Raw genomic sequence first — 13,111 nt, 5'->3', positions numbered from 1 at the left:
GACTGGTTCCAAGTGGGAGACACCAGGGAGGGGTTAATGGTGGGCAAGGGGTACAGATTGCTGTTGTTAATTTTACCCCCTGGCACTTTGTAGGCCCCTTATTTCTTTTTGAAAGGGGTTTGGAGGCAGCTTTTAGTCTTGTTTGAAGGGAAGCTGTAAACTGAAGGTGAAAGGTTGTTCTGGGCAAAACAAAACAGATGCTCTCTTTCCACAAGGGAAAGGGAAGGGATGTATGTTTGGGATTTATTTTTATTTTTTAATTCTGTTAGCAACAGAAAAAGACTCTGAGGAGCCCCTGATTTTATTACCGCTGGGAGCAGTAAAGGGGCGCAGTTTATCTGTCAATCTGTGGGCACCCTGGCCAGATATCCAGGGCTCCAAGTGTCTTGTCCCCTCCCCTCCCCTCCCTCTAAGGGGTGGGCTGGGAGTTCAGCTGAGACCTAGGAGGGGGTAAGTGCTCATGGTTGGTTCTGTCTCCTGTCAGGGGGGTGGGCTGTCCAGCCTCTCGGTTGACAAGGGGTAGTGGATTGTATCCTGAGGAAGAGGAGGCATGGGAAAGACAGTGGTGAACCAAAGCTGAAAAGAGGATATGATTCCATTGACTCAGTTGGGTGCCACCCTCAGAGCTTCTTTGCTCGATTCCCTAAGGGGCCTGGGAGCAGTTTCACGCCTCACCAGCAGGGGTCTCGCCGGTGTCACACCCAGGGCTGCATGAAGGTTTGGGGGGCTTTCTCACAGTTCCTCGTTACAGCAGCTTAGAATCACTGAGCTCTGGAATGTTCCAGCTGATGAGACTTAAGCACCATTTTGAGGCTCTGAGAGAGGAAGTGGCTGATCCCCTGAGAGAGGGTGTGTTTGGGTCCCAACCGAGGCAGAACCTTCTTGGGGGTGGGGTGAGAATAAAGCAAGACATTAGATTAAAGCAACCATGGACATTAGTCAACAAGGGAATGATGATATATATCTGACTTCCACAAAAAGATTTTATCATTTTTCTCAGTATGATAATATGAAATAACTTTACTGATGTTTGATTGTCACTTTATTCATGATAACCAATTGGGCACTTTGACATAAAGAGCCCACATTTAAAGAGTCTTTTCTATAGGAATCAACACCCATGAGATTCAGATCAATAGTCAAATGCTACAGAGCAGTGAACTGCTGCTTGAAATTAATCAGAAATTCTTGCACTTACTAAAATGCAATATCTCCAGGAAAAGGTAAGACTTTATGCTTACTAAAAATTAATGATATTAGGGTAAAAGGTTAGAAAGCAGGAGTGTTGTCATTGAATAACGCAAATCTGTGTGCCCGATGCACGGTAAGGCCAAACAGTACTAAAACCTTGGAGTTTGGAGCAGAGAAAGGGCCATGCAAGGAGATGGGAGGCTCACGCCCTCAGAACTTCAGAGGTACTGAAAGCTTTCATCAAAGCCCTTTTAAAAGCAAAAGGTGAGGGAGGGGCGTGGTTAGTCATGTAAACTTGGTGTCAGATCCTTTGTTCTTGAGGTCAGGTCATGGTCAGGTAACGATGTTCCTGTACATCTCTATAAAACTAATGTTATTCTCTGTCCTGACAAGAAAGGGCAAGGTCCCAAGGCACAGCGTTCACCATCCAAGGTCCCAGTCCTGGCTAAGAGCAGGCAGAGCTCAGTTGGCAGCTCCCTCAGGGCCGGATCCCCAGACCCTGCTCAGCTGTCGTCTCTGAGGGAGCCAGGCACCCAACCCAGCTTGCCCTCAGACTCCTCTGGCCACCCGAATCGGGGGAGACCAGGTCCCACAGACTGCGACTTGGGCAGATGACCACTGCTGTTAGCTCACAGAGAAAAGAATGGGGGAGAGGTTCACCACTGCCTCAAGGCCTGGGCCGAAATGTCACCAAGAAAGGAAAAGTTAGGCCCCGTGGGAATACCTTGGTTTCCATGCAACCTTATGTGCAGACACGGGCAGATCCCTGCAGGGGTAGGCATCTACAGTGGCCAGATGAGAGACCTGTAGTTAACGCACAGGACCCTCCCACCCCAGTGGGTGATGAAACAGGTCTTCAGGCCGGTACTCTGAGGCCTGTGTGTAGGCAGGAGTATGCAGGTGGCCAGAGCTTCCTGGATGGATTGTTATTTCCAAAGGTGTGGCTCACACCACAAAGCTGCACAGCGAGCAAATCTTCCAAAGGTGACCCTTGCTGCCCAGACAAGCAGGGCCTTTAGAGGAATTTAAGCACTTCAGTTTCCTTTGAAAGTTTCTTTTTTAAAAAATGTAAATAAACCACTCTTAGACCATTAACGTTTGAAAGCTGTGTGTTGTTAAAGGATGTTTGTTATTATGTCATCATTTTCTACCCTCCCCAAGACATTTCTAACACACACATGCCTTTTTTTTTTTTTAGTAGAAATTTAAATAGAGTCTTAATAGAAGCCAAATAATTTTGCATGTGAACTTCATATAGCATTTTGCCAGTGGGCCTATATCAAATGAAATAATATGTATCTAGATATGTTTGTGCTTCTCACACCTTGGTAAATATCCTGGGACACTTGTTCTGGGGAAATACTTGGGGTTATTCCAAATTATTGATAAATATACTGCATCTTCCTGAAGAGTTGGTTTTACTCAAAGATTTGGTAGGGGAAACATTTAATATATTAAAACATATATGGATACATTACAGAGTAGAATGTTAAAGTTTTATAAATCTTTTAGAGAAGACAGTTTTGCACACTTACACAGTTTTATGCAGCTGTGTCCCAAGTCTCCTGTTGTTGGCCTCAGTTCTTTCCCCGGAGAGAGAAGTTTCAGAAGCCCTGGTTTTTTGGTGTGGTGTTATCATTTTATTATTATTATTATTTTATCATTATGAACTGGAGGCAAACACTGAGATGAAAGTGTTTGGTTACACTTATGAAGCCAAGGAAAGTAATATGAACTTGTCCGTGGTTCCTCAAAGTCAGTGCGGTCACATCATAATTACAACCTCAAAATGCAGTGCCTAGGTTTCTCCCAGAGGGATTCTGATTTGGTTGGGGTCCCTATATCTGCATTTTTGACCTATACCCAAAGTGATTGTGGTCTGTAACTAGATTTGGGAACCAAAGAACTGAACAGTTTATTCTGACTGTAGGCCCTGGGAGAGGTGCTGCAAACTAATATCCCACTGATTGGGCAGGAGAAGGTTTTTTTTTTTTTTCATGTAAAATTTTTAAAAAATATGTATTAGTTGCCACCATTTCAAATCAGGATACTTTATAGCTTTTCTTTAAAATTCAGAAGGCAGGACAATACTTGCCTGCCTTCTCTCCAAGTCTCATGGCCAGAGCTAAGCAAGCGGTGGTGGCTGTTTTGATGACCTGTACTCTCTAACCCTCCCCAGCATCCCTTCCACACACTGTCCCAGCTTCACTTGCTCACAACACTGTCTGGCCCTCTGGGCACTGGAGGCTTTGCTCCTGCTCAGTGAACACATGGTCCTGCATAATGTTCTTTAATCATAATGAACAGCTGAGTCAGACATCCTGGTTCAGCAAACAGGAGTCTATTGCTGCCTCCTTCCTGGCCTCAGTGGAATAGCTCACCTTTATCCCCACCTGGGAAGTGAGTCATGCTAGAGGGAAAGACTTCCACTGTGAAGTTACAGGGGCTCAGAAACCTCAGCTCGGCCTGCTGCTTCTCCTTGGCTTCCAGTTACTTCTCTGAGCTTCGTTTCTGTTTCTAGAGCCCCATTTTTCTCTCACAGACCTGCTGTCTCACAAAACACAAGCACACACACGGGGATCCCTCCTGACCATTATCCTGGGACTGTGGTCCTAGAGTGCCCGTGCTGACCGTCAGTCTCATGGCCACGAACATCCCTTTTCCCTTCACTGCTGGCCCCTTTCTAAACTCTAGGTCATTCTGTGTTTCATGTATAAAAAGGAGCCCAAACGCCATGAGGATATAGTTTGTATAGGAAATTGTGTTCAGAATTCCAAACAACAGGCTTGAAGCCATGAACCTTTAGGGCGTGGTATTTCTGTACCCTTGTTGGGAGGCCGTGTCTGAACACAGGGTTTGGCAGGAACAAGAGGTACCATCGGCCTGCACTGGCTCTGCTCAGCCATCAGAGCATGACCCCCACTCCTGTTTTCTGCTGAGATGTCACAGGGGCTCTCTTTTATTCCGTGAGGTCAGAGGATGCCACTGGAGTAGCTGCTTGACAGGACTGCATCATTTCTCTCAGTTTTTGTTCTAGTGGCCCAAGCACTGAGTCACAGTTCTCTTGCCTAGCAACTGGCTCCTCAATGGAGTCTAGAGGTCTCACAGAGAATTGCCTCTTCCGTCTTTTATCTGAGTAGGTTAAAGTGCAGAGATGGTGAACATCAGAAATCTTTGAAAGGCAAAGAACATTTTCCTTTTAAAATCTAATCCCTCTCTTGCCTTACGTAGATGGATTCTCTCTGAGGCCTGAGTGTGTATGACTTACTGTTCCAGAAATGATGAATATAGGCTGCTGGATGGATCTAAGTTTCTATTACTCCTTTTTTTTTTCTTGCAACCAACCCCTCAATGGCCAACACTGAGAAGTGAGGCCCAGCCTCATGGCCCCAAATCCCAGCCTCTTTTCCCGATCAAATGGCCATTTCCATGTAAGATCCCCGGCCTTGCCTGCCATCTGCTGCCTGGAGCACAGACGGTCACTAGCTTTAGCCCCCACTCTCCCCATCAGGTGCTGGAGTAACCAAATCAGAAAACATTCAGTCTAGCTTCTGATGTTGGAAGTTAGTTGGAAATGTTGGAAGACTGTAGAATCAGAATCAGACCTGCCAGGCCTATTTTCTGACACATTTCCATTGTCAGATATTTCATCTTAATTAGGGCCAGGTGCTCTCATGTTCATTCAGAACATAATGTTAAGCAGAGATACATGTATAACCACCATATTTTGCCCAAATCTCACTGAAATGTGTAGTGTACAAAAGGACTGTCCCTAGGAATAATTAACATTTGCAAGTATTTACTCAAGGAGATGGCACCCCACTCCAGTACTCTTGCCTGGAAAATCCCATGGATGGAGGACTCTGGTAGGCTACAGTCCATGGGGTAGCAAAGAGTCGGACACGACTGAACGCTTTCACTTTCGCTCAAAGCAGGTGAAAGTTGTATACATTTCTAGATGAATTAATAAGAGGGAAGCGGGGAGAAGTTTTGAGGAAGGGGGAGTATTTACCAGTTTCACAGTGGCGATGCCTGAGAGTGTAGGTGCCAACCTGCCAGGGTTTTTCCCAGTGGGATTTGAGTGGCCTGGGTGAGGGCAGCAGTGGAACTGCAGTGTGTACTCTGTGCTGTAAATTCATTAAGTAGATTCCATTCAGTCGGGGGCAAGGAGGGGGCACTTCCCTGGCACATGGCCCAGCAGGCTCTGAAGTTAATGAGATATTTATTGGTTGCAGCCTCATGATCATATGCTGTGAGCTGCTTTGTGGAGTCCCACAAGGCTGGGGGTGGCTGGAGTTGCTCCCAAAGCCCTTCACAGGCTCTGGGCCTGGGCTGGGCTGGGTGGCCACAGTGTGGTGTCTAGCTGTTTCAGAAAAGGCAGGTTTTAGCCTTACTATTTGGTGGTGAGAGTATCTTTGTGTAGCAAAGTTCAGTTTAATAAAAACAGACTTGAGTCCCTACTTCCCGCCAGGCACTGGGCTAGGCAGCAGGGGTTCAGATATAATGAGACGCAGGCTCACACTTTCATAGGAGAGAGGGCACACGGGGTGATTACAGACACCGCAACCACGGACAGTGTGCTGGAGGGGGGAAGGAGAGAACTACACAGAGGACGGGCCTCCAAGCTGAGGACGCTGGAGGTCATGGCAGGTGGCGCTGCAGGGACTCCAGCTGCTTGGGCTGAGTGAACAGGAGGGGCGGGGCTGGGGGCAGCACAGGATGTGGTTACACAGGGGCAGGGGCTGGCTGGATCGTGGGGGTCTTGTGTGTTGTGCTGGGAGCTGCAGTTAATTCCAAAGGCAGTGAGGAACATGATGTCACCCTGGGGTCAGCGTAGAAGGCTCTGTAGACATCTACCATCTGGAAGAAGGGTCAAACCCTGACCCCCATCCTAGCTGAATCACGCCATCCTGTTATTTTGGCAGTCAAAATACTGAGTTGCAACTCACTTCAATGTGTGGGTATAGGCCACGCCTTCTGAGTAAGACCCCAAGCTAGCTGCAGACCAGAGATTCAGAGATGAATAGGAAACCAGCCCTGTCCACCTGTCCATCAGAAGTTCACAAAGTGGGTGGAGGGGAGGACAGACATGGCTAAACCACTCATCAGCAGTGATATAGCTTGTTGTAAATGAAACCGTGGCAAAGATTCATTTCAAATGCAAGCTCTCAGAAGATATTATGCAGGACTTGGAAATTCCAGATTCCCCCAAGCTTGTCTTCAGGAGAATTATTTATAGTTTATTTAATTGGAACAGGTTTCTTTCTTTTCCTCTGAGAGGTTTACTGTTTTGATCTCTTGGGAAGGGAGAAGGAAAGGAGAAAACAGTCTTCCTGCAGCAGAAAGCGGTTGTTGTTTGAGAGCCTGACCTTTGTCCCGCATGTCCTCAGCTCCCTCAGAACATTCCTCGTTAATTACACACTCTGCCCGCTGCCACAGCTTTTCCTTTGGCATCCACAGCTTTGGAAAACAGACAGACTGTGCTTGCAGAGCCTGAAGCAGTGAGAAAGGGAGAGCCACGGCCCTGCGGGACTGAGCGCCTGGAGGCGGCTTGAGACCCATAGCCTGCGGGTAGAGAGGCCTGGAGTGGGCTCCTCGAGCTGCTGGCCTTGGAGACGGACACAGGCAGAGAGGTGTCAGGCTGTCCTGTGCTATGCCAGCCACAAGGGCTCCAGCTCTCAGATCCCAAAGGGAAGGAATGGCTCAGCCTTGGCACCTGGGCTCAGCAGCAGGCCAGTGCGGTGAGAGGATGCTTCCCAGTGCCTTGCCAGTCTGGGCCCACTGGCTGCTTCCCCTCCACTCACGTGTGTGTCTACTAGACATGTATAATGTAAAATCTGCCATTTTGACTGTTGTTAAGTGTCATTGGCATTCATTCCTCTCACAGTCTTGTGCAACCAACACCACTCTCTATTTCTAAAATGTTGTCATGACCCCAAACAGAAGCTCTGTACTTACCCTCCACCCCTAGTACGCTCTAGTCTACTTCCTGGGTCTGCGAAATTGCCTCTTCTAGGTGGTCCATAAGTGTGGACTCAAAATATTTGTCTTCTCTACACTGCTCGTGGTTGCCTCCAGGCCCTGGAGCATCCTGTCCCTCACTGGAATCTCTAGACCAGTCCTTCTTCATTCATCCCTGATGCTGTACTCTTCATAGGCCTTTCTTTCTCTCTTTTTTAAGAATGGAAGTATAGTTGATTTGCAAGATTATACTAGTTTTAGGTATACAGCATACTCATTTAGTATTTTTGCTGATTATACTCCATTATAGATTACTAGAAGATAGTGGCTATAATTCACTGTGCCATGCAGTATATCCTTGTTGTTGTCTCTTCTTCTGTGGGCCTTTCTTGCGTGTGTGCTCAGTCACTTCAGTCGTGTCCGACTCTGCAATCCCATGGATTGTAGCCCACCAGGCTCCACTATCCATGGGATTCTCCAGGGAAGAATACTGGAGTGGGTTGCCATGCCCTCCTCTAGGGGATCTTCCCGACCCAGGGATCGAACCCTCGTCTCCTGCATTGCAGACAGATTCTTTACCGCTAAGCGACTGGGGAAATTACTCCAATCTTTCTCTGTCTAGAATGTTTGGTTTGAAGTGGCCTTTCAGCCCAAGCTTTCTACTCTTCATGAGGTTATGTGTATAAGGGTTTTTTTTCTGCACTGTCGCTCCACTGCTGAACCAGGAGACCCTGGAGGGAATGGCAGAGTGGCACAGAGTCGATGCTCAGGGCTGTGCTTGTGGAGGCGGGGCCATCCCAGAGAACTCCTGTCCATTGAGGATGGATCTTCAGAGGGCTCTGGGGCCTGGCTGCCTGAGTTTGAACCCAGGTTTCACCACTTACTAAGCAAATGGCTTTGGCTAAATTCCTTAACTTCTGTAAGTCTCAGGTTCCTGATCTGTATAATGAGGAGAGTAGTAGTGCCTTTACAAGCATGTGAAGAGTAAGTGAACCCAGGTGTGTGAAGCACTTAGAACATGCTTACATCTGCCGATGTGTGCTGCTTTATAAGTGTTTGCCATTTTAATTGTTGTTGTTGTAACCTCCATCACAAAGCTAGGAGGATGAAATAATTCATGAAAGCTGTTTTGAAAGTGACTGGCATGTAGTAAGCATTTAGTCAGCTACCAGTATCTGTGCGTGTGTGTGTGTGTGTTTGCGTATATGAGCATATGTATGTATGTATTTTTACATCAAAACCAATTCAGCTCCGAGACTAGTCCCAGGGGCCGAGGCTAATTTGAAGTTGCACTCTTCTGCTAAAGGGGACTGGACCACCCTGGGGGCAGATGAAAACAAAACCTGCTGGTCTTTCCTGTTCTTTTGAAGACAAGAACAGAGAAATAGGAAACCTCAAGAGATGGACGCCAAGGCCAGGTCCTCGTAGGTGTGTGGCGAGGTAAAAATCCATACAGCCTGCACTTTGGGAGGTGTCATCTGAGTTCACAGCAGTCCTAGCATTTTCACCTTTAAAAAAAAAAGTTTGGGGAAAAACTATGTGAACTTGCATTCCTTCTAACCTCGGGCAAAAGATTCTCACACTGTCTATCCATTTGGAAGACAGAGTGGGCCTTAGTGTTTATGTGGGTAACTCGAGTTTCAATCAAGATTCTCATTTTTTAAAACCCACAGAAGAAAAGTTATCCTCTATGGAAACCAAGCTTTACAAAACTTGTCTCTTTGCTCTGATTTTAATTGCCAGTTAAAAGAAACCTTAACCCTGCTCATGAAATTGCCGTGTGAAATGTTATCAGGGCATGGATAAGCGCTGGGGCTGGAGAAGGAATGGCCTCCTGGAAAACTGGTACCTCTTTCTGAAGAAAGGAGGACTCAAAACTAGCTGGGAAGTTGAACCTCAGCTTCTGAAGGCAGAGGAAATACGCCTGTGTATGTGTGTGCATGTACATGTGTGTGTATGCATGTTAGGGATGCACTCTGGGGACAGAGCATGGTTTCTGGGACTCACATGTCATCTCTGCTGCTCAGTTCAGTTCAGTCGCTCAGTCATGTCCGACTCTTTGTGACCCCATGGACTGCAGCACGCCAGGCCTCCCTGTCCATCACCACCTCCTGCAGTTTACTCAAACTCATGTCCATTGAATCGGTGATGCCATCCAACCATCTCATCCTCTGTCGTCCCCTTCTCCTCCCATCTTCAATATTTCCCAGCATCAGGGTCTTTTCAAATGAGTCAGCGCTTCACATCAGGTGGCCAAAGTATTGGAGTTTCAGCTTCAACATCAGTCCTTCAAATGAACACCCAGGACTGATCTTCTTTAGGATGAACTGGTTGGATCTCCTTGCAGTCCAAGGGACTCTCAAGAGTCTTCTCCAACACCACAGTTCAGAAGCATCAATTCTTCAGTGCTGAGCTTTCTTTATAGTCCAATTATCACATCCATACATGACTACTACAGAAACCATAGCCTTGACTAGATGGGCCTTTGTTGACAAAGTAATGTTTCTGCTTTTTAATATGCTGTCTAGGTTGGTCATAACTTTCCTTCCAAGGAGTAAGCATCTTTTAATTTCATGGCTGCAGTCACCATCTGCAGTGATTCTGGAGCCCAAAAAATAAGGTCTGATACTGTTTCCACTGTTTCCCCATCTATTTGCCATGACGTGACAGGACTGGATGCCGTGATGTTAGTTTTCTGAATGTTGAGTTTTAAGCCAACTTTTTCACTCTCCTCTTTCAGCTTCATCAAGAGGCTCTTTAGTTCTTCTTCACTTTCTGCCATAAGGGTGCTGTCATCTGCATATCTGAGGTTATTGATATTTCTCCCGGCAATCTTGATTTCAGCTTGTGTTTCATCCAGCCCAGCGTTTCTCATGATGTACTCTGCATAGAAGTTAAATAAGCAGGGTGACAATATACAGCCTTGATGTATTCCTTTTCCTATTTGGAACCAGTCTGTTGTTCCATGTCCAGTTCTAACTGTTGCTTCCTGACCTGCAAACAGATTTCTCAAGAGGCAGGTCAGGTGTCTGATATTTCCATCTCTTGAAGAATTTTCCAGTTTACTGTGATACACACAAAGGCTTTGGCATAGTCAATAAAGCAGATGTTTTTCTGGAACTCTCTTGCTTTTTTGATGATCCAGCAGATGTTGGCAATTTGATCTCTGGTTCCTCTGTGTTTCTAAAGCCAGTTTAAACATCTGGTAGTTCACGGTTCATGTACTGTTGAAGCCTGGCTTGGAGAATTTTGAGCATTACTTTACTAGCATGTGAGATGAGTGCAATTGTGAGGTAGTTTGAGTGTTCTTTGACATTGCCTTTCTTTGGGATTAGAATGAAACTGACCTTTTCCAGTCCTGTGGCCACTGTTGAGTTTTCCAAATTTGCGGGCATATTGAGTGCAGCCCTTTCACAGCATCATCTTTCAGGATTTGAAATAGCTCTTCTGGAATTCCATCACCTCCACTAGCTTTCTTCGTAGTGATGCTTCCTAAGGCCCACTTGACTTCACATTCCAGGATGTCCATCTCTAGGTGAGTGTGAGTGATCACACCATCATAGTTATCTGGGTCATGAAGATCTTTTTTGTATTGTTCTTCTGTGTATTCTTGCCACCTCATCTTAGTATCTTCTGCTTCTGTTAGGTCCCTACCATTTCTGTCCTTTATTGTGCTCATCTTTGCATAAAATATTCCCTTGGTATCTCTAATTTTCTTGAAGAGGTCTCTAATCTTTCCCATTCTGTTGTTTTCCTCTATTTCTTTGCATTGATCACTGAGGAAGGCTTTCTTATCTCTCCTTGCTGTTCGCTCCTGCTCGGAGCCCCTGATCTCTGTGTTTGTACCACCATCACTTTCAGTGCTCCCTCTCTGGCCTCGTGTGTCCCTCTGCACTGGATGTGGGCTGGTGCCACGCTAGAGGTATCCCCCAATCTCAGCCAGTACCCTCCACAAGTACGATGAAATAGCATAATTTTTTTTTCAGTTGAAGTATAGTTGATTTATAATATCATGTTAGTTTCAAGTTATATATGTATGTGTGTGTGCTCAGTCACTCAGTTGTGTCCGACTCTTTGCAACCCCATGGACTGTAGCCCGCCAGGCTTCTCTGTCCATGGAATTCTTCAGGCAAGAATACTAGAGTGGGTTGCCATTTCCTTCTCCAGGGAATCTTTCCAACCTAGGGATCAAACGTGCATCTCCTGTATTGCAGGTGCTTTACACTACCTCTTGAGTCATCAGGGAAGCCCCATATAGATATCAGTTCAGTTCAGTTCAGTTGCTCAGTCGTGTCCGACTCTTTGCGACCCCATGAACCACAGCACGCCAGGCCTCCCTGTCCATCACCAACTCCTGGAGTTCACCCAGACTGACGTCTATTGAGTCAGTGATGCCATCCAGCCATCTCATCCTCTGTCATCCCCTTCTCCTCCTGCCTCCAATCCCTCCCAGCATCAGTCTTTTCCAATGAGTCAACTCTTCGCATGAGGTGGCCAAAGTACTGGAGTTTCAACTTTAACATCATTGGTTCCAAAGAAATCCCAGGGCTGATCTCCTTCAGAATGGACTGGTTGGATCTCCTTGCAGTCCAAGGGACTCTCAAGAGTCTTCTCCATATAGATATAGATATAGATAAATAGATGTATATAGAGATATACATATATGTATATATATTTAGATTCAGTTATATATATATTTTCAGATTATTTTTCATTATGGATTTTTAAAAGATATTGAATCTAGCTCCCTATACTGTATAGTCCTGGAGGAGGAAATGGCAACCCACCCCAGTATTCTTGCCTGGAGAATCCCATGTACAGGGGAGCCTGGCAGGCTACAGTCATGGGGTTGCAAAGAGTTGGACGCGACTTAGCAACTACACAGATACTCTATAGTAAATCCCTGGTATGTGTATGAATAGTATGTGCCTGTCTAGTGTATGAATAGTAACTCGTATCTGTGAACCCCATGCCCCTGATTTATTCCTGTTCCCTCCCCTTTCCCCACTGGTAACCATAACTTTCTTTTCTATGTCTGTGAGTCTGTTTCTGTTTTGAAAATAGATTTGTTGGTATTACTTTTTAGATTTTAGATACCTATAATATCATACAACATTTGCCTTTCTCAGTCTGACTGACTTCACTTAATATGGTATTTTCTGGGTCCATCCATGTTGCTGCAGATCACAGCATTTCATTCTTTATACAACTGAGTAGTATACCATGGTGTATACACACACATCCTCTTAAGCCAATCATCTGTTGATGGGCACTTGGGTTGTTTTCATATCTTGGTTATTGTACATCATGCTGCTATAACTTTAGGGTACGTGTATCCAAATTAGAGTTTCCATCTTTTCCAGATACATGCCCAGGAGTGGGGTGCTGGGTCATATGATAGTTCTATTTTTAGTTTTTTAAGGAACCTCCATACTATTTTCCATAGTGACTGCACCAGTTTACATTCCCAACAGTGTAGCAGGGATCCCTTTTCTCCACACTCCCTCCAGCATTTATTACTTGTAGACTTTTTGTTGATGGCCATTCTGAGGTGATGCTGTATTGCAGCTTTGATTTGTATTTCTCTAATAATTAGCAGTGTTGATTTTGTATGTCTTCTTTGGAGAAATGTCTGTTTAGATCTTCTGCCCATTTTTGGTTGTTGAGTTTTTTTATATTGAGTTGTATGAGCTGAAGCAGTATTAATTTTCTTACTAAGATCAAAGGGGTTTGCTCTTGTATGTGTGTGGGGAGCAGGGGAGGCCAGGATGCAGACTGGTTGTCAGTAAATGCTTGCTGAAGATGGATTGGCCATCAGTTCAATTTCTCCCCTTGCCTCTGCCTTAAACCTTAGAACAGCACTGCTATATATCACATACTGAGCTTAGATCCCTGAGCCCCTAGCTTTTCCTGGGAAACAAGCAAGACCTCTGAAGTTGCTTGAGCACCTATAGGTGAG

General features: G+C 45.7%; 1 protein-coding gene across 14 annotated transcripts in view; it reads left to right on the top strand.

The window, feature by feature from the left end:
* Positions 1-13,111, top strand: part of XXYLT1 (xyloside xylosyltransferase 1) — a 174,678-nt gene that overhangs the window by 142,715 nt on the left and 18,852 nt on the right. The window lies entirely within an intron of this gene.

The sequence above is a fragment of the Bos grunniens genome, chromosome 1 (genome assembly GCF_055505025.1).
Source record: "Bos grunniens cultivar Pamir isolate PY7600 chromosome 1, Bosgru_T2T1.0, whole genome shotgun sequence".
NCBI lineage: Eukaryota > Metazoa > Chordata > Mammalia > Artiodactyla > Bovidae > Bos > Bos grunniens.
This window is presented reverse-complemented; position numbering and strand designations above follow the sequence as displayed.